This window comes from Dunckerocampus dactyliophorus, chromosome 4 (assembly GCF_027744805.1).
Source record: "Dunckerocampus dactyliophorus isolate RoL2022-P2 chromosome 4, RoL_Ddac_1.1, whole genome shotgun sequence".
Taxonomy (NCBI): Eukaryota; Metazoa; Chordata; class Actinopteri; order Syngnathiformes; family Syngnathidae; genus Dunckerocampus; species Dunckerocampus dactyliophorus.
The window spans coordinates 35,119,815-35,144,102 of NC_072822.1; the positions used below are offsets into that span (position 1 = coordinate 35,119,815).

Below are 24,288 nucleotides of genomic sequence, written 5' to 3' on the forward strand. Positions count from 1 at the left end.
TCAGCTTCCCAGCAGCTTATGTGTTCTCTCCAATGTTCGATTTTGGTACCTTTGCAAAGCGCTTGAGTTTCGCTTCAGCTTTTCAGCATTCACACGCAATGTCTACTGACATTGCTCATCGAGTTGTCACTCTTTTTTTGAACAACAGCATTCAGAAAAAAGCAACTATTTTCAGAATACGCCAAAAACTACCGGGACTCAGAGTGGCTGCTGCCACAACGCAGAGTACTAACCACGACAAGATGATGGCTGTGTAACCGTCTGCATTCTACTGAGGTTTGTTGCACCTGCGCAATGGATTGTTTCAGGTTAAATGAAGAGACAGTCAAGAACCCACAATCTTCAGATCAGCAGTCACACGCGTTATCCATTGCGCCACCACCCCCCCGAAGACCACAGATCTGCATCGTCAGATGAGGTGGTGGATTAACACTGTTTTTCCATTTGATACAGCCAGTAGAAATCAAACTCTTTTTGAACAAGACCACCCGAAAGTTTTGTCTGTAAAGGTTTGCTGTCTCGAATGCTTTCAAATAAGTCTCGGAAACGATAGCTCAATTTGAATAGTTAAACGTACCAGGAAGAATGATACACCGTTGCGGGGACTGGTCTTCTACACGGGTGCAGGACAAGTCAGAGGCACTTCTGGTCAGATGAACTGAGGCCCCTCCTACGCAGGGGTAGCCTTCCAGTTGTACGCCTCAATGTGTGACCAGGTGGTCTTAGCTGGTGGATACTGAGTGTTGAAAAAGACCATCGAGGTAGCCAGGAGTCGAACCTAGAATCTTCTGATCCGTAGTCAGACGCGTTATCCATTGCGCCACTACCCCTACAAGCGTAGGACCTGTACGTCAAGGCCGATTGTGGATTGTCTCTGTTTGTCCAACAAACGTATGACGTCAGAAGATAACTGTTTTCAAACAAGACATCAAAAGAGAACTTTTTGCAGACAAGATAACAAGAAAGTGCCAAGAAGCTATTGCCAGTTGCCGTGACCCGGATTCGAACCGGGGTTGCTGCGGCCACAACGCAGAGTACTAACCACTATACGATCACAGCTGCTGCGGAGCACATGTGATGGTACAGTCTGCAATCTTCAAAATTTTTGGTCAAACGCACAATGAAGTCCCAAAGTAAAATTTTCCAAACATTTTGTTTCAGGTTAATTGCAAAGGTGTGTCAAGATAGGCAGGAGTCAAACCTGGAATCCTCACACCCGTAGCTACTCACATGATCCATTGCAACACTTAGCCTATAAGTTTTTCATGTCGGAATGTTTCGACAGGATGTTAATGTCTTGGAGCTGTTTCATGTTTTTTGTTGCCCATCCACTTGTTTTGTTTATTTCTGATTCCCAACCGCCAATTGTGGCCTCAAAATATGGAAACACCTCTTCCCACTGGGCTCCCCATGCTTTTGGAGATGTTGGAACTTTTGTCCAGAAGGCATTTGGCTTGTCCATGTGGGCACCTCAAACGTAAGTGGAGCTTCGAGGTGGCAATTTCAGGACAGGGGCTTCGTTCTCCGTCTGCATCCTCTAAATACAAGGCGAGATCAAATATCCTGCCATGAGTATGCTAGCAGTCGGTAGGTGAGAAATTCCGTAGTGTACAAATTGACAAGGGTATTGCCTTCAGAGAGGATGGGAGCTTCTTCAGCATAAGAAAAGTTCTGATTTGAAAACACGGTGTGAAATCTTTCAAAACTAGCTGCAAAGGAGTCACGTAAACACCAGCAAGGCGCTGCTGGGATTTGAACCCAGGATTTCCTGTTTACTAGACAGGCGCTTTGACCAACTAAGCCACAGCACCCGCAAAGCACGGGAATTTGCGCTTAAATTACTCTTTGCCCTTAAAAACAACAACCGGCGTCAAAACCACGAGGACGCAATTTATTAATACAAGTCTCATCGTGTCAGTCTTGCTTGAAATGCACCGTGTCTCATTGTCCGGGGCTCGTTGCTCTAGTCGTATGATTCTCACTTAGGGTGCGAGTGGTTCAATTCCCGGACGAGCCCTCATGTGTATCACGTTCCCAGACTTTCGACCTGATTTGAACCTTTTATCATAATTTCCCCTAAAAAGGGATCAGGAAAGATCAGGAAAGACTCAGTGTAATCTCACACTGTGTACTTCAGGACCGAACGACGTCAGACACAAGCGCTTGCAGGATCCACGGTGGAATGGTTAGCGCTCTGGACTCAGAATCCAGTGACTTGGTGGAACCGACATTTACAGCTGCAGTCAGGTGATCGGACTGTAACCTCCTCTAACATGAAGTGTGTGATTAGGGCTTTTTTTATTTGAAGATTTGAGTTCACATGTAAATCAATGGTAATCCAGGATCAGAATGAGTTCCCAGAATGAAGGTAATGTCTGTGACAGCTGATGTCATGGATCAGCTGAGGTAGACACTTCGGTTGTGTGGGGAGCTGAACGAGCCTTTTCAGTTCCGCTGTCGAGACGAAAAGGACACAGCGCTGTACCGAAACCTGGGACCTTTTGGTCTTTGCTATTTCAGCAGTGGAACGGGTTTTCCGCTTGTCCAGGTCAGGGCTGAGTCTTTCAAATGTAACAAGGGATAGTCCTGTTGCCCTTGTCTTTTGAGGGCAAAAAGGAGGCCTTTGCAAATGAAACCCAGAGCCTATCGCTGGTCACCTGAACAGGGACTTGAATCCTGGACACTCACATCAAAAGTGTAATGCTCCGGCGACCGGCTCAACCTTTGTCTCATATGACCATAATATCCTTTGTCCAGAAGGTATTTAGCTTGTCCATGTGAGCAGTTTCAGACCTAAGTCGGTCTTCGAGGTGCCAATTTCGGGACTGGGGCTTCCTTATCTCCGTCCATGGCGAGGTCAAATAGCCCGCCATGTGTATGGCATAAGATTTCTGCTGTGTGATATTCCCCACCGGAGGAGGGCCTGGATAGCTCAGTTGGTAGAGCATCAGACTTTTAATCTGAGGGTCCAGGGTTCAAGTCCCTGTTCAGGTGATGCTAAACAGGCTCCTTCCTGTGAGCCTGTTTTGTCCTGACAGAGAGTACCTGATAAAATTGTCTGTTTTCTGGGCAAAGCAGTTTTGGCCCAATTGACAAGGGTGTTGCTTTCGTAGGGAGCATTGTAGTACATATGAAGCATTCAAGAAATTATTGGATTTTCTTCAACACAGCGAGAAGTCAGATCCGCAAACACGGTTAGAAAGGTTTTGAAACTAGCCTCAGCGAGATGTCTTGGTGGACTAAACTTGTGCCACTGTAGTCAGGCGTTCGGACTTTAAACTCCGAAAAACAGCAGCTGGAAGGGTCCCCAATGAAGAATAGAAGGTCAGGTCTGCGCCACTGATCAGCCAGTTAAACATTTCGGAACCTAAGGCTTTTCAAATTATCTGAAGTCATCAAGAGCATGTGGATTGTGCTGAAAACTGGGATTGAACCACGGACCTTGAGATCTTCAGTCTAACACTCTCCCAACTGAGCTACTTCAGCTTCCCAGCAGCTTACGTGTTCTCTCCAATGTTCGATTTTGGTACCTTTGCAAAGCGCTTGAGTTTCGCTTCAGCTTTTCAGCATTCACACGCAATGTCTACTGACATTGCTCATCGAGTTGTCACTCTTTTTTTGAACAACAGCATTCAGAAAAAAGCAACTATTTTCAGAATACGCCAAAAACTACCGGGACTCAGAGTGGCTGCTGCCACAACGCAGAGTACTAACCACGACAAGATGATGGCTGTGTAACCGTCTGCATTCTACTGAGGTTTGTTGCACCTGCGCAATGGATTGTTTCAGGTTAAATGAAGAGACAGTCAAGAACCCACAATCTTCAGATCCGCAGTCACACGCGCTATCCATTGCGCCACCACCCCCCCGAAGACCACAGATCTGCATCGTCAGATGAGGTGGTGGATTAACACTGTTTTTCCATTTGATACAGCCAGTAGAAATCAAACTCTTTTTGAACAAGACCACCCGAAAGTTTTGTCTGTAAAGGTTTGCTGTCTCGAATGCTTTCAAATAAGTCTCGGAAACGATAGCTCAATTTGAATAGTTAAACGTACCAGGAAGAATGATACACCGTTGCGGGGACTGGTCTTCTACACGGGTGCAGGACAAGTCAGAGGCACTTCTGGTCAGATGAACTGAGGCCCCTCCTACGCAGGGGTAGCCTTCCAGTTGTACGCCTCAATGTGTGACCAGGTGGTCTTAGCTGGTGGATACTGAGTGTTGAAAAAGACCATCGAGGTAGCCAGGAGTCGAACCTAGAATCTTCTGATCCGTAATCAGACGCGTTATCCATTGCGCCACTACCCCTACAAGCGTAGGACCTGTACGTCAAGGCCGATTGTGGATTGTCTCTGTTTGTCCAACAAACGTATGACGTCAGAAGATAACTGTTTTCAAACAAGACATCAAAAGAGAACTTTTTGCAGACAAGATAACAAGAAAGTGCCAAGGAGCTATTGCCAGTTGCCGTGACCCGGATTCGAACCGGGGTTGCTGCGGCCACAACGCAGAGTACTAACCACTATACGATCACAGCTGCTGCGTAGCACATGTGATGGTACAGTCTGCAATCTTCAAAATTTTTGGTCAAACGCACAATGAAGTCCCAAAGTAAAATTTTCCAAACATTTTGTTTCAGGTTAATTGCAAAGGTGTGTCAAGATAGGCAGGAGTCAAACCTGGAATCCTCACACCCGTAGCTACTCACATGATCCATTGCAACACTTAGCCTATAAGTTTTTCATGTCGGAATGTTTCGACAGGATGTTAATGTCTTGGAGCTGTTTCATGTTTTTTGTTGTCCATCCACTTGTTTTGTTTATTTCTGATTCCCAACCGCCAATTGTGGCCTCAAAATATGGAAACACCTCTTCCCACTGGGCTCCCCATGCTTTTGGAGATGTTGGAACTTTTGTCCAGAAGGCATTTGGCTTGTCCATGTGGGCACCTCAAACGTAAGTGGAGCTTCGAGGTGGCAATTTCAGGACAGGGGCTTCGTTCTCCGTCTGCATCCTCTAAATACAAGGCGAGATCAAATATCCTGCCATGAGTATGCTAGCAGTCGGTAGGTGAGAAATTCCGTAGTGTACAAATTGACAAGGGTATTGCCTTCAGAGAGGATGGGAGCTTCTTCAGCATAAGAAAAGTTCTGATTTGAAAACACGGTGTGAAATCTTTCAAAACTAGCTGCAAAGGAGTCACGTAAACACCAGCAAGGCGCTGCTGGGATTTGAACCCAGGATTTCCTGTTTACTAGACAGGCGCTTTGACCAACTAAGCCACAGCACCCGCAAAGCACGGGAATTTGCGCTTAAATTACTCTTTGCCCTTAAAAACAACAACCGGCATCAAAACCACGAGGACGCAATTTATTAATACAAGTCTCATCGTGTCAGTCTTGCTTGAAATGCACCGTGTCTCATTGTCCGGGGCTCGTTGCTCTAGTCGTATGATTCTCACTTAGGGTGCGAGTGGTTCAATTCCCGGACGAGCCCTCATGTGTATCACGTTCCCAGACTTTCGACCTGATTTGAACCTTTTATCATAATTTCCCCTAAAAAGGGATCAGGAAAGATCAGGAAAGACTCAGTGTAATCTCACACTGTGTACTTCAGGACCGAACGACGTCAGACACAAGCGCTTGCAGGATCCACGGTGGAATGGTTAGCGCTCTGGACTCAGAATCCAGTGACTTGGTGGAACCGACATTTACAGCTGCAGTCAGGTGATCGGACTGTAACCTCCTCTAACATGAAGTGTGTGATTAGGGCTTTTTTTATTTGAAGATTTGAGTTCACATGTAAATCAATGGTAATCCAGGATCAGAATGAGTTCCCAGAATGAAGGTAATGTCTGTGACAGCTGATGTCATGGATCAGCTGAGGTAGACACTTCGGTTGTGTGGGGAGCTGAACGAGCCTTTTCAGTTCCGCTGTCGAGACGAAAAGGACACAGCGCTGTACCGAAACCTGGGACCTTTTGGTCTTTGCTATTTCAGCAGTGGAACGGGTTTTCCGCTTGTCCAGGTCAGGGCTGAGTCTTTCAAATGTAACAAGGGATAGTCCTGTTGCCCTTGTCTTTTGAGGGCAAAAAGGAGGCCTTTGCAAATGAAACCCAGAGCCTATCGCTGGTCACCTGAACAGGGACTTGAATCCTGGACACTCACATCAAAAGTGTAATGCTCCGGCGACCGGCTCAACCTTTGTCTCATATGACCATAATATCCTTTGTCCAGAAGGTATTTAGCTTGTCCATGTGAGCAGTTTCAGACCTAAGTCGGTCTTCGAGGTGCCAATTTCGGGACTGGGGCTTCCTTATCTCCGTCCATGGCGAGGTCAAATAGCCCGCCATGTGTATGGCATAAGATTTCTGCTGTGTGATATTCCCCACCGGAGGAGGGCCTGGATAGCTCAGTTGGTAGAGCATCAGACTTTTAATCTGAGGGTCCAGGGTTCAAGTCCCTGTTCAGGTGATGCTAAACAGGCTCCTTCCTGTGAGCCTGTTTTGTCCTGACAGAGAGTACCTGATAAAATTGTCTGTTTTCTGGGCAAAGCAGTTTTGGCCCAATTGACAAGGGTGTTGCTTTCGTAGGGAGCATTGTAGTACATATGAAGCATTCAAGAAATTATTGGATTTTCTTCAACACAGCGAGAAGTCAGATCCGCAAACACGGTTAGAAAGGTTTTGAAACTAGCCTCAGCGAGATGTCTTGGTGGACTAAACTTGTGCCACTGTAGTCAGGCGTTCGGACTTTAAACTCCGAAAAACAGCAGCTGGAAGGGTCCCCAATGAAGAATAGAAGGTCAGGTCTGCGCCACTGATCAGCCAGTTAAACATTTCGGAACCTAAGGCTTTTCAAATTATCTGAAGTCATCAAGAGCATGTGGATTGTGCTGAAAACTGGGATTGAACCACGGACCTTGAGATCTTCAGTCTAACACTCTCCCAACTGAGCTACTTCAGCTTCCCAGCAGCTTATGTGTTCTCTCCAATGTTCGATTTTGGTACCTTTGCAAAGCGCTTGAGTTTCGCTTCAGCTTTTCAGCATTCACACGCAATGTCTACTGACATTGCTCATCGAGTTGTCACTCTTTTTTTGAACAACAGCATTCAGAAAAAAGCAACTATTTTCAGAATACGCCAAAAACTACCGGGACTCAGAGTGGCTGCTGCCACAACGCAGAGTACTAACCACGACAAGATGATGGCTGTGTAACCGTCTGCATTCTACTGAGGTTTGTTGCACCTGCGCAATGGATTGTTTCAGGTTAAATGAAGAGACAGTCAAGAACCCACAATCTTCAGATCAGCAGTCACACGCGTTATCCATTGCGCCACCACCCCCCCGAAGACCACAGATCTGCATCGTCAGATGAGGTGGTGGATTAACACTGTTTTTCCATTTGATACAGCCAGTAGAAATCAAACTCTTTTTGAACAAGACCACCCGAAAGTTTTGTCTGTAAAGGTTTGCTGTCTCGAATGCTTTCAAATAAGTCTCGGAAACGATAGCTCAATTTGAATAGTTAAACGTACCAGGAAGAATGATACACCGTTGCGGGGACTGGTCTTCTACACGGGTGCAGGACAAGTCAGAGGCACTTCTGGTCAGATGAACTGAGGCCCCTCCTACGCAGGGGTAGCCTTCCAGTTGTACGCCTCAATGTGTGACCAGGTGGTCTTAGCTGGTGGATACTGAGTGTTGAAAAAGACCATCGAGGTAGCCAGGAGTCGAACCTAGAATCTTCTGATCCGTAGTCAGACGCGTTATCCATTGCGCCACTACCCCTACAAGCGTAGGACCTGTACGTCAAGGCCGATTGTGGATTGTCTCTGTTTGTCCAACAAACGTATGACGTCAGAAGATAACTGTTTTCAAACAAGACATCAAAAGAGAACTTTTTGCAGACAAGATAACAAGAAAGTGCCAAGAAGCTATTGCCAGTTGCCGTGACCCGGATTCGAACCGGGGTTGCTGCGGCCACAACGCAGAGTACTAACCACTATACGATCACAGCTGCTGCGGAGCACATGTGATGGTACAGTCTGCAATCTTCAAAATTTTTGGTCAAACGCACAATGAAGTCCCAAAGTAAAATTTTCCAAACATTTTGTTTCAGGTTAATTGCAAAGGTGTGTCAAGATAGGCAGGAGTCAAACCTGGAATCCTCACACCCGTAGCTACTCACATGATCCATTGCAACACTTAGCCTATAAGTTTTTCATGTCGGAATGTTTCGACAGGATGTTAATGTCTTGGAGCTGTTTCATGTTTTTTGTTGTCCATCCACTTGTTTTGTTTATTTCTGATTCCCAACCGCCAATTGTGGCCTCAAAATATGGAAACACCTCTTCCCACTGGGCTCCCCATGCTTTTGGAGATGTTGGAACTTTTGTCCAGAAGGCATTTGGCTTGTCCATGTGGGCACCTCAAACGTAAGTGGAGCTTCGAGGTGGCAATTTCAGGACAGGGGCTTCGTTCTCCGTCTGCATCCTCTAAATACAAGGCGAGATCAAATATCCTGCCATGAGTATGCTAGCAGTCGGTAGGTGAGAAATTCCGTAGTGTACAAATTGACAAGGGTATTGCCTTCAGAGAGGATGGGAGCTTCTTCAGCATAAGAAAAGTTCTGATTTGAAAACACGGTGTGAAATCTTTCAAAACTAGCTGCAAAGGAGTCACGTAAACACCAGCAAGGCGCTGCTGGGATTTGAACCCAGGATTTCCTGTTTACTAGACAGGCGCTTTGACCAACTAAGCCACAGCACCCGCAAAGCACGGGAATTTGCGCTTAAATTACTCTTTGCCCTTAAAAACAACAACCGGCGTCAAAACCACGAGGACGCAATTTATTAATACAAGTCTCATCGTGTCAGTCTTGCTTGAAATGCACCGTGTCTCATTGTCCGGGGCTCGTTGCTCTAGTCGTATGATTCTCACTTAGGGTGCGAGTGGTTCAATTCCCGGACGAGCCCTCATGTGTATCACGTTCCCAGACTTTCGACCTGATTTGAACCTTTTATCATAATTTCCCCTAAAAAGGGATCAGGAAAGATCAGGAAAGACTCAGTGTAATCTCACACTGTGTACTTCAGGACCGAACGACGTCAGACACAAGCGCTTGCAGGATCCACGGTGGAATGGTTAGCGCTCTGGACTCAGAATCCAGTGACTTGGTGGAACCGACATTTACAGCTGCAGTCAGGTGATCGGACTGTAACCTCCTCTAACATGAAGTGTGTGATTAGGGCTTTTTTTATTTGAAGATTTGAGTTCACATGTAAATCAATGGTAATCCAGGATCAGAATGAGTTCCCAGAATGAAGGTAATGTCTGTGACAGCTGATGTCATGGATCAGCTGAGGTAGACACTTCGGTTGTGTGGGGAGCTGAACGAGCCTTTTCAGTTCCGCTGTCGAGACGAAAAGGACACAGCGCTGTACCGAAACCTGGGACCTTTTGGTCTTTGCTATTTCAGCAGTGGAACGGGTTTTCCGCTTGTCCAGGTCAGGGCTGAGTCTTTCAAATGTAACAAGGGATAGTCCTGTTGCCCTTGTCTTTTGAGGGCAAAAAGGAGGCCTTTGCAAATGAAACCCAGAGCCTATCGCTGGTCACCTGAACAGGGACTTGAATCCTGGACACTCACATCAAAAGTGTAATGCTCCGGCGACCGGCTCAACCTTTGTCTCATATGACCATAATATCCTTTGTCCAGAAGGTATTTAGCTTGTCCATGTGAGCAGTTTCAGACCTAAGTCGGTCTTCGAGGTGCCAATTTCGGGACTGGGGCTTCCTTATCTCCGTCCATGGCGAGGTCAAATAGCCCGCCATGTGTATGGCATAAGATTTCTGCTGTGTGATATTCCCCACCGGAGGAGGGCCTGGATAGCTCAGTTGGTAGAGCATCAGACTTTTAATCTGAGGGTCCAGGGTTCAAGTCCCTGTTCAGGTGATGCTAAACAGGCTCCTTCCTGTGAGCCTGTTTTGTCCTGACAGAGAGTACCTGATAAAATTGTCTGTTTTCTGGGCAAAGCAGTTTTGGCCCAATTGACAAGGGTGTTGCTTTCGTAGGGAGCATTGTAGTACATATGAAGCATTCAAGAAATTATTGGATTTTCTTCAACACAGCGAGAAGTCAGATCCGCAAACACGGTTAGAAAGGTTTTGAAACTAGCCTCAGCGAGATGTCTTGGTGGACTAAACTTGTGCCACTGTAGTCAGGCGTTCGGACTTTAAACTCCGAAAAACAGCAGCTGGAAGGGTCCCCAATGAAGAATAGAAGGTCAGGTCTGCGCCACTGATCAGCCAGTTAAACATTTCGGAACCTAAGGCTTTTCAAATTATCTGAAGTCATCAAGAGCATGTGGATTGTGATGAAAACTGGGATTGAACCACGGACCTTGAGATCTTCAGTCTAACACTCTCCCAACTGAGCTACTTCAGCTTCCCAGCAGCTTATGTGTTCTCTCCAATGTTCGATTTTGGTACCTTTGCAAAGCGCTTGAGTTTCGCTTCAGCTTTTCAGCATTCACACGCAATGTCTACTGACATTGCTCATCGAGTTGTCACTCTTTTTTTGAACAACAGCATTCAGAAAAAAGCAACTATTTTCAGAATACGCCAAAAACTACCGGGACTCAGAGTGGCTGCTGCCACAACGCAGAGTACTAACCACGACAAGATGATGGCTGTGTAACCGTCTGCATTCTACTGAGGTTTGTTGCACCTGCGCAATGGATTGTTTCAGGTTAAATGAAGAGACAGTCAAGAACCCACAATCTTCAGATCAGCAGTCACACGCGTTATCCATTGCGCCACCACCCCCCCGAAGACCACAGATCTGCATCGTCAGATGAGGTGGTGGATTAACACTGTTTTTCCATTTGATACAGCCAGTAGAAATCAAACTCTTTTTGAACAAGACCACCCGAAAGTTTTGTCTGTAAAGGTTTGCTGTCTCGAATGCTTTCAAATAAGTCTCGGAAACGATAGCTCAATTTGAATAGTTAAACGTACCAGGAAGAATGATACACCGTTGCGGGGACTGGTCTTCTACACGGGTGCAGGACAAGTCAGAGGCACTTCTGGTCAGATGAACTGAGGCCCCTCCTACGCAGGGGTAGCCTTCCAGTTGTACGCCTCAATGTGTGACCAGGTGGTCTTAGCTGGTGGATACTGAGTGTTGAAAAAGACCATCGAGGTAGCCAGGAGTCGAACCTAGAATCTTCTGATCCGTAGTCAGACGCGTTATCCATTGCGCCACTACCCCTACAAGCGTAGGACCTGTACGTCAAGGCCGATTGTGGATTGTCTCTGTTTGTCCAACAAACGTATGACGTCAGAAGATAACTGTTTTCAAACAAGACATCAAAAGAGAACTTTTTGCAGACAAGATAACAAGAAAGTGCCAAGAAGCTATTGCCAGTTGCCGTGACCCGGATTCGAACCGGGGTTGCTGCGGCCACAACGCAGAGTACTAACCACTATACGATCACAGCTGCTGCGGAGCACATGTGATGGTACAGTCTGCAATCTTCAAAATTTTTGGTCAAACGCACAATGAAGTCCCAAAGTAAAATTTTCCAAACATTTTGTTTCAGGTTAATTGCAAAGGTGTGTCAAGATAGGCAGGAGTCAAACCTGGAATCCTCACACCCGTAGCTACTCACATGATCCATTGCAACACTTAGCCTATAAGTTTTTCATGTCGGAATGTTTCGACAGGATGTTAATGTCTTGGAGCTGTTTCATGTTTTTTGTTGTCCATCCACTTGTTTTGTTTATTTCTGATTCCCAACCGCCAATTGTGGCCTCAAAATATGGAAACACCTCTTCCCACTGGGCTCCCCATGCTTTTGGAGATGTTGGAACTTTTGTCCAGAAGGCATTTGGCTTGTCCATGTGGGCACCTCAAACGTAAGTGGAGCTTCGAGGTGGCAATTTCAGGACAGGGGCTTCGTTCTCCGTCTGCATCCTCTAAATACAAGGCGAGATCAAATATCCTGCCATGAGTATGCTAGCAGTCGGTAGGTGAGAAATTCCGTAGTGTACAAATTGACAAGGGTATTGCCTTCAGAGAGGATGGGAGCTTCTTCAGCATAAGAAAAGTTCTGATTTGAAAACACGGTGTGAAATCTTTCAAAACTAGCTGCAAAGGAGTCACGTAAACACCAGCAAGGCGCTGCTGGGATTTGAACCCAGGATTTCCTGTTTACTAGACAGGCGCTTTGACCAACTAAGCCACAGCACCCGCAAAGCACGGGAATTTGCGCTTAAATTACTCTTTGCCCTTAAAAACAACAACCGGCGTCAAAACCACGAGGACGCAATTTATTAATACAAGTCTCATCGTGTCAGTCTTGCTTGAAATGCACCGTGTCTCATTGTCCGGGGCTCGTTGCTCTAGTCGTATGATTCTCACTTAGGGTGCGAGTGGTTCAATTCCCGGACGAGCCCTCATGTGTATCACGTTCCCAGACTTTCGACCTGATTTGAACCTTTTATCATAATTTCCCCTAAAAAGGGATCAGGAAAGATCAGGAAAGACTCAGTGTAATCTCACACTGTGTACTTCAGGACCGAACGACGTCAGACACAAGCGCTTGCAGGATCCACGGTGGAATGGTTAGCGCTCTGGACTCAGAATCCAGTGACTTGGTGGAACCGACATTTACAGCTGCAGTCAGGTGATCGGACTGTAACCTCCTCTAACATGAAGTGTGTGATTAGGGCTTTTTTTATTTGAAGATTTGAGTTCACATGTAAATCAATGGTAATCCAGGATCAGAATGAGTTCCCAGAATGAAGGTAATGTCTGTGACAGCTGATGTCATGGATCAGCTGAGGTAGACACTTCGGTTGTGTGGGGAGCTGAACGAGCCTTTTCAGTTCCGCTGTCGAGACGAAAAGGACACAGCGCTGTACCGAAACCTGGGACCTTTTGGTCTTTGCTATTTCAGCAGTGGAACGGGTTTTCCGCTTGTCCAGGTCAGGGCTGAGTCTTTCAAATGTAACAAGGGATAGTCCTGTTGCCCTTGTCTTTTGAGGGCAAAAAGGAGGCCTTTGCAAATGAAACCCAGAGCCTATCGCTGGTCACCTGAACAGGGACTTGAATCCTGGACACTCACATCAAAAGTGTAATGCTCCGGCGACCGGCTCAACCTTTGTCTCATATGACCATAATATCCTTTGTCCAGAAGGTATTTAGCTTGTCCATGTGAGCAGTTTCAGACCTAAGTCGGTCTTCGAGGTGCCAATTTCGGGACTGGGGCTTCCTTATCTCCGTCCATGGCGAGGTCAAATAGCCCGCCATGTGTATGGCATAAGATTTCTGCTGTGTGATATTCCCCACCGGAGGAGGGCCTGGATAGCTCAGTTGGTAGAGCATCAGACTTTTAATCTGAGGGTCCAGGGTTCAAGTCCCTGTTCAGGTGATGCTAAACAGGCTCCTTCCTGTGAGCCTGTTTTGTCCTGACAGAGAGTACCTGATAAAATTGTCTGTTTTCTGGGCAAAGCAGTTTTGGCCCAATTGACAAGGGTGTTGCTTTCGTAGGGAGCATTGTAGTACATATGAAGCATTCAAGAAATTATTGGATTTTCTTCAACACAGCGAGAAGTCAGATCCGCAAACACGGTTAGAAAGGTTTTGAAACTAGCCTCAGCGAGATGTCTTGGTGGACTAAACTTGTGCCACTGTAGTCAGGCGTTCGGACTTTAAACTCCGAAAAACAGCAGCTGGAAGGGTCCCCAATGAAGAATAGAAGGTCAGGTCTGCGCCACTGATCAGCCAGTTAAACATTTCGGAACCTAAGGCTTTTCAAATTATCTGAAGTCATCAAGAGCATGTGGATTGTGCTGAAAACTGGGATTGAACCACGGACCTTGAGATCTTCAGTCTAACACTCTCCCAACTGAGCTACTTCAGCTTCCCAGCAGCTTATGTGTTCTCTCCAATGTTCGATTTTGGTACCTTTGCAAAGCGCTTGAGTTTCGCTTCAGCTTTTCAGCATTCACACGCAATGTCTACTGACATTGCTCATCGAGTTGTCACTCTTTTTTTGAACAACAGCATTCAGAAAAAAGCAACTATTTTCAGAATACGCCAAAAACTACCGGGACTCAGAGTGGCTGCTGCCACAACGCAGAGTACTAACCACGACAAGATGATGGCTGTGTAACCGTCTGCATTCTACTGAGGTTTGTTGCACCTGCGCAATGGATTGTTTCAGGTTAAATGAAGAGACAGTCAAGAACCCACAATCTTCAGATCAGCAGTCACACGCGTTATCCATTGCGCCACCACCCCCCCGAAGACCACAGATCTGCATCGTCAGATGAGGTGGTGGATTAACACTGTTTTTCCATTTGATACAGCCAGTAGAAATCAAACTCTTTTTGAACAAGACCACCCGAAAGTTTTGTCTGTAAAGGTTTGCTGTCTCGAATGCTTTCAAATAAGTCTCGGAAACGATAGCTCAATTTGAATAGTTAAACGTACCAGGAAGAATGATACACCGTTGCGGGGACTGGTCTTCTACACGGGTGCAGGACAAGTCAGAGGCACTTCTGGTCAGATGAACTGAGGCCCCTCCTACGCAGGGGTAGCCTTCCAGTTGTACGCCTCAATGTGTGACCAGGTGGTCTTAGCTGGTGGATACTGAGTGTTGAAAAAGACCATCGAGGTAGCCAGGAGTCGAACCTAGAATCTTCTGATCCGTAGTCAGACGCGTTATCCATTGCGCCACTACCCCTACAAGCGTAGGACCTGTACGTCAAGGCCGATTGTGGATTGTCTCTGTTTGTCCAACAAACGTATGACGTCAGAAGATAACTGTTTTCAAACAAGACATCAAAAGAGAACTTTTTGCAGACAAGATAACAAGAAAGTGCCAAGAAGCTATTGCCAGTTGCCGTGACCCGGATTCGAACCGGGGTTGCTGCGGCCACAACGCAGAGTACTAACCACTATACGATCACAGCTGCTGCGGAGCACATGTGATGGTACAGTCTGCAATCTTCAAAATTTTTGGTCAAACGCACAATGAAGTCCCAAAGTAAAATTTTCCAAACATTTTGTTTCAGGTTAATTGCAAAGGTGTGTCAAGATAGGCAGGAGTCAAACCTGGAATCCTCACACCCGTAGCTACTCACATGATCCATTGCAACACTTAGCCTATAAGTTTTTCATGTCGGAATGTTTCGACAGGATGTTAATGTCTTGGAGCTGTTTCATGTTTTTTGTTGTCCATCCACTTGTTTTGTTTATTTCTGATTCCCAACCGCCAATTGTGGCCTCAAAATATGGAAACACCTCTTCCCACTGGGCTCCCCATGCTTTTGGAGATGTTGGAACTTTTGTCCAGAAGGCATTTGGCTTGTCCATGTGGGCACCTCAAACGTAAGTGGAGCTTCGAGGTGGCAATTTCAGGACAGGGGCTTCGTTCTCCGTCTGCATCCTCTAAATACAAGGCGAGATCAAATATCCTGCCATGAGTATGCTAGCAGTCGGTAGGTGAGAAATTCCGTAGTGTACAAATTGACAAGGGTATTGCCTTCAGAGAGGATGGGAGCTTCTTCAGCATAAGAAAAGTTCTGATTTGAAAACACGGTGTGAAATCTTTCAAAACTAGCTGCAAAGGAGTCACGTAAACACCAGCAAGGCGCTGCTGGGATTTGAACCCAGGATTTCCTGTTTACTAGACAGGCGCTTTGACCAACTAAGCCACAGCACCCGCAAAGCACGGGAATTTGCGCTTAAATTACTCTTTGCCCTTAAAAACAACAACCGGCGTCAAAACCACGAGGACGCAATTTATTAATACAAGTCTCATCGTGTCAGTCTTGCTTGAAATGCACCGTGTCTCATTGTCCGGGGCTCGTTGCTCTAGTCGTATGATTCTCACTTAGGGTGCGAGTGGTTCAATTCCCGGACGAGCCCTCATGTGTATCACGTTCCCAGACTTTCGACCTGATTTGAACCTTTTATCATAATTTCCCCTAAAAAGGGATCAGGAAAGATCAGGAAAGACTCAGTGTAATCTCACACTGTGTACTTCAGGACCGAACGACGTCAGACACAAGCGCTTGCAGGATCCACGGTGGAATGGTTAGCGCTCTGGACTCAGAATCCAGTGACTTGGTGGAACCGACATTTACAGCTGCAGTCAGGTGATCGGACTGTAACCTCCTCTAACATGAAGTGTGTGATTAGGGCTTTTTTTATTTGAAGATTTGAGTTCACATGTAAATCAATGGTAATCCAGGATCAGAATGAGTTCCCAGAATGAAGGTAATGTCTGTGACAGCTGATGTCATGGATCAGCTGAGGTAGACACTTCGGTTGTGTGGGGAGCTGAACGAGCCTTTTCAGTTCCGCTGTCGAGACGAAAAGGACACAGCGCTGTACCGAAACCTGGGACCTTTTGGTCTTTGCTATTTCAGCAGTGGAACGGGTTTTCCGCTTGTCCAGGTCAGGGCTGAGTCTTTCAAATGTAACAAGGGATAGTCCTGTTGCCCTTGTCTTTTGAGGGCAAAAAGGAGGCCTTTGCAAATGAAACCCAGAGCCTATCGCTGGTCACCTGAACAGGGACTTGAATCCTGGACACTCACATCAAAAGTGTAATGCTCCGGCGACCGGCTCAACCTTTGTCTCATATGACCATAATATCCTTTGTCCAGAAGGTATTTAGCTTGTCCATGTGAGCAGTTTCAGACCTAAGTCGGTCTTCGAGGTGCCAATTTCGGGACTGGGGCTTCCTTATCTCCGTCCATGGCGAGGTCAAATAGCCCGCCATGTGTATGGCATAAGATTTCTGCTGTGTGATATTCCCCACCGGAGGAGGGCCTGGATAGCTCAGTTGGTAGAGCATCAGACTTTTAATCTGAGGGTCCAGGGTTCAAGTCCCTGTTCAGGTGATGCTAAACAGGCTCCTTCCTGTGAGCCTGTTTTGTCCTGACAGAGAGTACCTGATAAAATTGTCTGTTTTCTGGGCAAAGCAGTTTTGGCCCAATTGACAAGGGTGTTGCTTTCGTAGGGAGCATTGTAGTACATATGAAGCATTCAAGAAATTATTGGATTTTCTTCAACACAGCGAGAAGTCAGATCCGCAAACACGGTTAGAAAGGTTTTGAAACTAGCCTCAGCGAGATGTCTTGGTGGACTAAACTTGTGCCACTGTAGTCAGGCGTTCGGACTTTAAACTCCGAAAAACAGCAGCTGGAAGGGTCCCCAATGAAGAATAGAAGGTCAGGTCTGCGCCACTGATCAGCCAGTTAAACATTTCGGAACCTAAGGCTTTTCAAATTATCTGAAGTCATCAAGAGCATGTGGATTGTGCTGAAAACTGGGATTGAACCACGGACCTTGAGATCTTCAGTCTAACACTCTCCCAACTGAGCTACTTCAGCTTCCCAGCAGCTTATGTGTTCTCTCCAATGTTCGATTTTGGTACCTTTGCAAAGCGCTTGAGTTTCGCTTCAGCTTTTCAGCATTCACACGCAATGTCTACTGACATTGCTCATCGAGTTGTCACTCTTTTTTTGAACAACAGCATTCAGAAAAAAGCAACTATTTTCAGAATACGCCAAAAACTACCGGGACTCAGAGTGGCTGCTGCCACAACGCAGAGTACTAACCACGACAAGATGATGGCTGTGTAACCGTCTGCATTCTACTGAGGTTTGTTGCACCTGCGCAATGGATTGTTTCAGGTTAAATGAAGAGACAGTCAAGAACCCACAATCTTCAGATCAGCAGTCACACGCGTTATCCATTGCGCCACCACCCCCCCGAAGACCACAGATCTGCATCGTCAGATGAGGTGGTGGATTAACACTGTTTTTCCATTTGATACAGCCAGTAGAAATCAAACTCTTTTTGAACAAGACCACCCGAAAGTTTTGTCTGTAAAGGTTTGCTGTCTCGAATGCTTTCAAATAAGTCTCGGAAACGATAGCTCAATTTGAATAGTTAAACGTACCAGGAAGAATGATACACCGTTGCGGGGACTGGTCTTCTACACGGGTGCAGGACAAGTCAGAGGCACTTCTGGTCAGATGAACTGAGGCCCCTCCTACGCAGGGGTAGCCTTCCAGTTGTACGCCTCAATGTGTGACCAGGTGGTCTTAGCTGGTGGATACTGAGTGTTGAAAAAGACCATCGAGGTAGCCAGGAGTCGAACCTAGAATCTTCTGATCCGTAGTCAGACGCGTTATCCATTGCGCCACTACCCCTACAAGCGTAGGACCTGTACGTCAAGGCCGATTGTGGATTGTCTCTGTTTGTCCAACAAACGTATGACGTCAGAAGATAACTGTTTTCAAACAAGACATCAAAAGAGAACTTTTTGCAGACAAGATAACAAGAAAGTGCCAAGAAGCTATTGCCAGTTGCCGTGACCCGGATTCGAACCGGGGTTGCTGCGGCCACAACGCAGAGTACTAACCACTATACGATCACAGCTGCTGCGGAGCACATGTGATGGTACAGTCTGCAATCTTCAAAATTTTTGGTCAAACGCACAATGAAGTCCCAAAGTAAAATTTTCCAAACATTTTGTTTCAGGTTAATTGCAAAGGTGTGTCAAGATAGGCAGGAGTCAAACCTGGAATCCTCACACCCGTAGCTACTCACATGATCCATTGCAACACTTAGCCTATAAGTTTTTCATGTCGGAATGTTTCGACAGGATGTTAATGTCTTGGAGCTGTTTCATGTTTTTTGTTGTCCATCCACTTGTTTTGTTTATTTCTGATTCCCAACCGCCAATTGTGGCCTCAAAATATGGAAACACCTCTTCCCACTGGGCTCCCCATGCTTTTGGAGATGTTGGAACTTTTGTCCAGAAGGCATTTGGCTTGTCCATGTGGGCACCTCAAACGTAAGTGGAGCTTCGAGGTGGCAATTTCAGGACAGGGGCTTCGTTCTCCGTCTGCATCCTCTAAATACAAGGCGAGATCAAATATCCTGCCATGAGTATGCTAGCAGTCGGTAGGTGAGAAATTCCGTAGTGTACAAATTGACAAGGGTATTGCCTTCAGAGAGGATGGGAGCTTCTTCAGCATAAGAAAAGTTCTGATTTGAAAACACGGTGTGAAATCTTTCAAAACTAGCTGCAAAGGAGTCACGTAAACACCAGCAAGGCGCTGCTGGGATTTGAACCCAGGATTTCCTGTTTACTAGACAGGCGCTTTGACCAACTAAGCCACAGCACCCGCAAAGCACGGGAATTTGCGCTTAAATTACTCTTTGCCCTTAAAAACAACAACCGGCGTCAAAACCACGAGGACGCAATTTATTAATACAAGTCTCATCGTGTCAGTCTTGCTTGAAATGCACCGTGTCTCATTGTCCGGGGCTCGTTGCTCTAGTCGTATGATTCTCACTTAGGGTGCGAGTGGTTCAATTCCCGGACGAGCCCTCATGTGTATCACGTTCCCAGACTTTCGACCTGATTTGAACCTTTTATCATAATTTCCCCTAAAAAGGGATCAGGAAAGATCAGGAAAGACTCAGTGTAATCTCACACTGTGTACTTCAGGACCGAACGACGTCAGACACAAGCGCTTGCAGGATCCACGGTGGAATGGTTAGCGCTCTGGACTCAGAATCCAGTGACTTGGTGGAACCGACATTTACAGCTGCAGTCAGGTGATCGGACTGTAACCTCCTCTAACATGAAGTGTGTGATTAGGGCTTTTTTTATTTGAAGATTTGAGTTCACATGTAAATCAATGGTAATCCAGGATCAGAATGAGTTCCCAGAATGAAGGTAATGTCTGTGACAGCTGATGTCATGGATCAGCTGAGGTAGACACTTCGGTTGTGTGGGGAGCTGAACGAGCCTTTTCAGTTCCGCTGTCGAGACGAAAAGGACACAGCGCTGTACCGAAACCTGGGACCTTTTGGTCTTTGCTATTTCAGCAGTGGAACGGGTTTTCCGCTTGTCCAGGTCAGGGCTGAGTCTTTCAAATGTAACAAGGGATAGTCCTGTTGCCCTTGTCTTTTGAGGGCAAAAAGGAGGCCTTTGCAAATGAAACCCAGAGCCTATCGCTGGTCACCTGAACAGGGACTTGAATCCTGGACACTCACATCAAAAGTGTAATGCTCCGGCGACCGGCTCAACCTTTGTCTCATATGACCATAATATCCTTTGTCCAGAAGGTATTTAGCTTGTCCATGTGAGCAGTTTCAGACCTAAGTCGGTCTTCGAGGTGCCAATTTCGGGACTGGGGCTTCCTTATCTCCGTCCATGGCGAGGTCAAATAGCCCGCCATGTGTATGGCATAAGATTTCTGCTGTGTGATATTCCCCACCGGAGGAGGGCCTGGATAGCTCAGTTGGTAGAGCATCAGACTTTTAATCTGAGGGTCCAGGGTTCAAGTCCCTGTTCAGGTGATGCTAAACAGGCTCCTTCCTGTGAGCCTGTTTTGTCCTGACAGAGAGTACCTGATAAAATTGTCTGTTTTCTGGGCAAAGCAGTTTTGGCCCAATTGACAAGGGTGTTGCTTTCGTAGGGAGCATTGTAGTACATATGAAGCATTCAAGAAATTATTGGATTTTCTTCAACACAGCGAGAAGTCAGATCCGCAAACACGGTTAGAAAGGTTTTGAAACTAGCCTCAGCGAGATGTCTTGGTGGACTAAACTTGTGCCACTGTAGTCAGGCGTTCGGACTTTAAACTCCGAAAAACAGCAGCTGGAAGGGTCCCCAATGAAGAATAGAAGGTCAGGTCTGCGCCACTGATCAGCCAGTTAAACATTTCGGAACCTAAGGCTTTTCAAATTATCTGAAGTCATCAAGAGCATGTGGATTGTGATGAAAACTGGGATTGAACCACGGACCTTGAGATCTTCAGTCTAACACTCTCCCAACTGAGCTACTTCAGCTTCCCAGCAGCTTATGTGTTCTCTCCAATGTTCGATTTTGGTACCTTTGCAAAGCGCTTGAGTTTCGCTTCAGCTTTTCAGCATTCACACGCAATGTCTACTGACATTGCTCATCGAGTTGTCACTCTTTTTTTGAACAACAGCATTCAGAAAAAAGCAACTATTTTCAGAATACGCCAAAAACTACCGGGACTCAGAGTGGCTGCTGCCACAACGCAGAGTACTAACCACGACAAGATGATGGCTGTGTAACCGTCTGCATTCTACTGAGGTTTGTTGCACCTGCGCAATGGATTGTTTCAGGTTAAATGAAGAGACAGTCAAGAACCCACAATCTTCAGATCAGCAGTCACACGCGTTATCCATTGCGCCACCACCCCCCCGAAGACCACAGATCTGCATCGTCAGATGAGGTGGTGGATTAACACTGTTTTTCCATTTGATACAGCCAGTAGAAATCAAACTCTTTTTGAACAAGACCACCCGAAAGTTTTGTCTGTAAAGGTTTGCTGTCTCGAATGCTTTCAAATAAGTCTCGGAAACGATAGCTCAATTTGAATAGTTAAACGTACCAGGAAGAATGATACACCGTTGCGGGGACTGGTCTTCTACACGGGTGCAGGACAAGTCAGAGGCACTTCTGGTCAGATGAACTGAGGCCCCTCCTACGCAGGGGTAGCCTTCCAGTTGTACGCCTCAATGTGTGACCAGGTGGTCTTAGCTGGTGGATACTGAGTGTTGAAAAAGACCATCGAGGTAGCCAGGAGTCGAACCTAGAATCTTCTGATCCGTAGTCAGACGCGTTATCCATTGCGCCACTACCCCTACAAGCGTAGGACCTGTACGTCAAGGCCGATTGTGGATTGTCTCTGTTTGTCCAACAAACGTATGACGTCAGAAGATAACTGTTTTCAAACAAGACATCAAAAGAGAACTTTTTGCAGACAAGATAACAAGAAAGTGCCAAGGAGCTATTGCCAGTTGCCGTGACCCGGATTCGAACCGGGGTTGCTGCGGCCACAACGCAGAGTACTAACCACTATACGATCACAGCTGCTGCGTAGCACATGTGATGGTACAGTCTGCAATCTTCAAAATTTTTGGTCAAACGCACAATGAAGTCCCAAAGTAAAATTTTCCAAACATTTTGTTTCAGGTTAATTGCAAAGGTGTGTCAAGATAGGCAGGAGTCAAACCTGGAATCCTCACACCCGTAGCTACTCACATGATCCATTGCAACACTTAGCCTATAAGTTTTTCATGTCGGAATGTTTCGACAGGATGTTAATGTCTTGGAGCTGTTTCATGTTTTTTGTTGTCCATCCACTTGTTTTGTTTATTTCTGATTCCCAACCGCCAATTGTGGCCTCAAAATATGGAAACACCTCTTCCCACTGGGCTCCCCATGCTTTTGGAGATGTTGGAACTTTTGTCCAGAAGGCATTTGGCTTGTCCATGTGGGCACCTCAAACGTAAGTGGAGCTTCGAGGTGGCAATTTCAGGACAGGGGCTTCGTTCTCCGTCTGCATCCTCTAAATACAAGGCGAGATCAAATATCCTGCCATGAGTATGCTAGCAGTCGGTAGGTGAGAAATTCCGTAGTGTACAAATTGACAAGGGTATTGCCTTCAGAGAGGATGGGAGCTTCTTCAGCATAAGAAAAGTTCTGATTTGAAAACACGGTGTGAAATCTTTCAAAACTAGCTGCAAAGGAGTCACGTAAACACCAGCAAGGCGCTGCTGGGATTTGAACCCAGGATTTCCTGTTTACTAGACAGGCGCTTTGACCAACTAAGCCACAGCACCCGCAAAGCACGGGAATTTGCGCTTAAATTACTCTTTGCCCTTAAAAACAACAACCGGCGTCAAAACCACGAGGACGCAATTTATTAATACAAGTCTCATCGTGTCAGTCTTGCTTGAAATGCACCGTGTCTCATTGTCCGGGGCTCGTTGCTCTAGTCGTATGATTCTCACTTAGGGTGCGAGTGGTTCAATTCCCGGACGAGCCCTCATGTGTATCACGTTCCCAGACTTTCGACCTGATTTGAACCTTTTATCATAATTTCCCCTAAAAAGGGATCAGGAAAGATCAGGAAAGACTCAGTGTAATCTCACACTGTGTACTTCAGGACCGAACGACGTCAGACACAAGCGCTTGCAGGATCCACGGTGGAATGGTTAGCGCTCTGGACTCAGAATCCAGTGACTTGGTGGAACCGACATTTACAGCTGCAGTCAGGTGATCGGACTGTAACCTCCTCTAACATGAAGTGTGTGATTAGGGCTTTTTTTATTTGAAGATTTGAGTTCACATGTAAATCAATGGTAATCCAGGATCAGAATGAGTTCCCAGAATGAAGGTAATGTCTGTGACAGCTGATGTCATGGATCAGCTGAGGTAGACACTTCGGTTGTGTGGGGAGCTGAACGAGCCTTTTCAGTTCCGCTGTCGAGACGAAAAGGACACAGCGCTGTACCGAAACCTGGGACCTTTTGGTCTTTGCTATTTCAGCAGTGGAACGGGTTTTCCGCTTGTCCAGGTCAGGGCTGAGTCTTTCAAATGTAACAAGGGATAGTCCTGTTGCCCTTGTCTTTTGAGGGCAAAAAGGAGGCCTTTGCAAATGAAACCCAGAGCCTATCGCTGGTCACCTGAACAGGGACTTGAATCCTGGACACTCACATCAAAAGTGTAATGCTCCGGCGACCGGCTCAACCTTTGTCTCATATGACCATAATATCCTTTGTCCAGAAGGTATTTAGCTTGTCCATGTGAGCAGTTTCAGACCTAAGTCGGTCTTCGAGGTGCCAATTTCGGGACTGGGGCTTCCTTATCTCCGTCCATGGCGAGGTCAAATAGCCCGCCATGTGTATGGCATAAGATTTCTGCTGTGTGATATTCCCCACCGGAGGAGGGCCTGGATAGCTCAGTTGGTAGAGCATCAGACTTTTAATCTGAGGGTCCAGGGTTCAAGTCCCTGTTCAGGTGATGCTAAACAGGCTCCTTCCTGTGAGCCTGTTTTGTCCTGACAGAGAGTACCTGATAAAATTGTCTGTTTTCTGGGCAAAGCAGTTTTGGCCCAATTGACAAGGGTGTTGCTTTCGTAGGGAGCATTGTAGTACATATGAAGCATTCAAGAAATTATTGGATTTTCTTCAACACAGCGAGAAGTCAGATCCGCAAACACGGTTAGAAAGGTTTTGAAACTAGCCTCAGCGAGATGTCTTGGTGGACTAAACTTGTGCCACTGTAGTCAGGCGTTCGGACTTTAAACTCCGAAAAACAGCAGCTGGAAGGGTCCCCAATGAAGAATAGAAGGTCAGGTCTGCGCCACTGATCAGCCAGTTAAACATTTCGGAACCTAAGGCTTTTCAAATTATCTGAAGTCATCAAGAG

At 46.3% G+C, this 24,288-nt stretch overlaps 21 non-coding genes across 21 annotated transcripts; all 21 read right to left on the reverse strand.

Annotated features, from left to right (window-relative positions):
- Positions 1-757: 757 nt before the first annotated feature.
- On the reverse strand, positions 758-830 carry trnar-acg (transfer RNA arginine (anticodon ACG)). Its single transcript has one exon. It is a non-coding gene; the product is annotated as a tRNA-Arg (tRNA).
- A 157-nt stretch (positions 831-987) lies between these two features.
- Positions 988-1,059, reverse strand: trnah-gug (transfer RNA histidin (anticodon GUG)). The gene has a single exon. It is a non-coding gene; the product is annotated as a tRNA-His (tRNA).
- Positions 1,060-1,737: 678 nt separating this feature from the next.
- Positions 1,738-1,811, reverse strand: trnat-agu (transfer RNA threonine (anticodon AGU)). Its single transcript has one exon. It is a non-coding gene; the product is annotated as a tRNA-Thr (tRNA).
- Positions 1,812-4,238: 2,427 nt separating this feature from the next.
- trnar-acg (transfer RNA arginine (anticodon ACG)) lies at positions 4,239-4,311 on the reverse strand. Its single transcript has one exon. It is a non-coding gene; the product is annotated as a tRNA-Arg (tRNA).
- Positions 4,312-4,468: 157 nt separating this feature from the next.
- Positions 4,469-4,540, reverse strand: trnah-gug (transfer RNA histidin (anticodon GUG)). The gene has a single exon. It is a non-coding gene; the product is annotated as a tRNA-His (tRNA).
- Positions 4,541-5,218: 678 nt separating this feature from the next.
- trnat-agu (transfer RNA threonine (anticodon AGU)) lies at positions 5,219-5,292 on the reverse strand. The gene has a single exon. It is a non-coding gene; the product is annotated as a tRNA-Thr (tRNA).
- Positions 5,293-7,719: 2,427 nt separating this feature from the next.
- On the reverse strand, positions 7,720-7,792 carry trnar-acg (transfer RNA arginine (anticodon ACG)). The gene has a single exon. It is a non-coding gene; the product is annotated as a tRNA-Arg (tRNA).
- A 157-nt stretch (positions 7,793-7,949) lies between these two features.
- trnah-gug (transfer RNA histidin (anticodon GUG)) lies at positions 7,950-8,021 on the reverse strand. The gene has a single exon. It is a non-coding gene; the product is annotated as a tRNA-His (tRNA).
- A 678-nt stretch (positions 8,022-8,699) lies between these two features.
- On the reverse strand, positions 8,700-8,773 carry trnat-agu (transfer RNA threonine (anticodon AGU)). The gene has a single exon. It is a non-coding gene; the product is annotated as a tRNA-Thr (tRNA).
- A 2,427-nt stretch (positions 8,774-11,200) lies between these two features.
- trnar-acg (transfer RNA arginine (anticodon ACG)) lies at positions 11,201-11,273 on the reverse strand. Its single transcript has one exon. It is a non-coding gene; the product is annotated as a tRNA-Arg (tRNA).
- A 157-nt stretch (positions 11,274-11,430) lies between these two features.
- trnah-gug (transfer RNA histidin (anticodon GUG)) lies at positions 11,431-11,502 on the reverse strand. The gene has a single exon. It is a non-coding gene; the product is annotated as a tRNA-His (tRNA).
- Positions 11,503-12,180: 678 nt separating this feature from the next.
- Positions 12,181-12,254, reverse strand: trnat-agu (transfer RNA threonine (anticodon AGU)). Its single transcript has one exon. It is a non-coding gene; the product is annotated as a tRNA-Thr (tRNA).
- Positions 12,255-14,681: 2,427 nt separating this feature from the next.
- trnar-acg (transfer RNA arginine (anticodon ACG)) lies at positions 14,682-14,754 on the reverse strand. The gene has a single exon. It is a non-coding gene; the product is annotated as a tRNA-Arg (tRNA).
- A 157-nt stretch (positions 14,755-14,911) lies between these two features.
- Positions 14,912-14,983, reverse strand: trnah-gug (transfer RNA histidin (anticodon GUG)). The gene has a single exon. It is a non-coding gene; the product is annotated as a tRNA-His (tRNA).
- A 678-nt stretch (positions 14,984-15,661) lies between these two features.
- Positions 15,662-15,735, reverse strand: trnat-agu (transfer RNA threonine (anticodon AGU)). The gene has a single exon. It is a non-coding gene; the product is annotated as a tRNA-Thr (tRNA).
- Positions 15,736-18,162: 2,427 nt separating this feature from the next.
- trnar-acg (transfer RNA arginine (anticodon ACG)) lies at positions 18,163-18,235 on the reverse strand. The gene has a single exon. It is a non-coding gene; the product is annotated as a tRNA-Arg (tRNA).
- A 157-nt stretch (positions 18,236-18,392) lies between these two features.
- Positions 18,393-18,464, reverse strand: trnah-gug (transfer RNA histidin (anticodon GUG)). Its single transcript has one exon. It is a non-coding gene; the product is annotated as a tRNA-His (tRNA).
- A 678-nt stretch (positions 18,465-19,142) lies between these two features.
- Positions 19,143-19,216, reverse strand: trnat-agu (transfer RNA threonine (anticodon AGU)). Its single transcript has one exon. It is a non-coding gene; the product is annotated as a tRNA-Thr (tRNA).
- Positions 19,217-21,643: 2,427 nt separating this feature from the next.
- On the reverse strand, positions 21,644-21,716 carry trnar-acg (transfer RNA arginine (anticodon ACG)). The gene has a single exon. It is a non-coding gene; the product is annotated as a tRNA-Arg (tRNA).
- Positions 21,717-21,873: 157 nt separating this feature from the next.
- trnah-gug (transfer RNA histidin (anticodon GUG)) lies at positions 21,874-21,945 on the reverse strand. Its single transcript has one exon. It is a non-coding gene; the product is annotated as a tRNA-His (tRNA).
- Positions 21,946-22,623: 678 nt separating this feature from the next.
- trnat-agu (transfer RNA threonine (anticodon AGU)) lies at positions 22,624-22,697 on the reverse strand. The gene has a single exon. It is a non-coding gene; the product is annotated as a tRNA-Thr (tRNA).
- Between the last annotated feature and the right edge of the window lie 1,591 nt (positions 22,698-24,288).